Consider the following 968-nt stretch of genomic DNA (forward strand, 5'->3'; position numbering starts at 1 on the left):
GGTGTATAAATGCATTGCGTGCTTAATTGACACATTCTTTGCAAATTCCTTCACATTTTTGTAACTTTGTTTCTTTCACTGTGTGTATAAGTGTGTTTTGCTGATGTTTCATCCTGTCTTATGTAAACAATATGATACATTACTCCAGAAATGAATTTTCCCTCAGTGCCTGAATACAAATATCATTTGTATAAATGTAAATAAATGGAGGATGACTTAAAATTTGTTATTAACTCATTTATTGTTCTTCACAATAACAACTGGTACATCAAACCCAAACACAAGGTAAGCAGTTATTACTTGAACTAAAAAATATTTTAAAGAACTGAGACGAGTGCTTTTGCTGGTTTTTTGTTGTCGTTCTATGTGCACTCAATGTATTTGTCTAAATAAAATTACAATAGTATGTACATGTTTTATTCTGTTTCTTTCTTTACATTTATTGTTCATACTTGTAAAACACTTTGGATAAAAACATCTTTCCAATAGTTTGTTAATGTAAATATTATATGTAACTAATGAAGTAAAACGAAAAACTGCAATAATTAGAAATACTTACTGTGGTTTAATGTTGTTTAAACTAAAACAACGTATATTAAAAGACATTGGTGATATACAGTATGACATGTCAGCAATGGGTAGGCGGCAGCACGTTCTGTTGGTTTGCAGTTAATTTAAATGGATCTATATCCTGGATGTAAGACAATTTATCAAAATGACGATCCCTGGCATCTGTGTTTAGTTTATTGCGGTCCCGTGTACTCTCGATTTTCTTGTACTTCTCCAGCTTGACCATTTTTTGGAATGCATCTCTTGCGTTATGTGTCTCTCAAGTTGTATCGGGAAGCGATACCTCAAAAATGGTGCAGGTGTGACGTCACACACAACAAACGCACAAGACTGACAAAGACCAATAGGCAGTATCATATGTATACGGAATTGGGCATCAAGACCTGACAGTGTAAACG

Source organism: Danio aesculapii, chromosome 15 (assembly GCF_903798145.1).
Source record: "Danio aesculapii chromosome 15, fDanAes4.1, whole genome shotgun sequence".
In the NCBI taxonomy this organism is placed as follows: domain Eukaryota; kingdom Metazoa; phylum Chordata; class Actinopteri; order Cypriniformes; family Danionidae; genus Danio; species Danio aesculapii.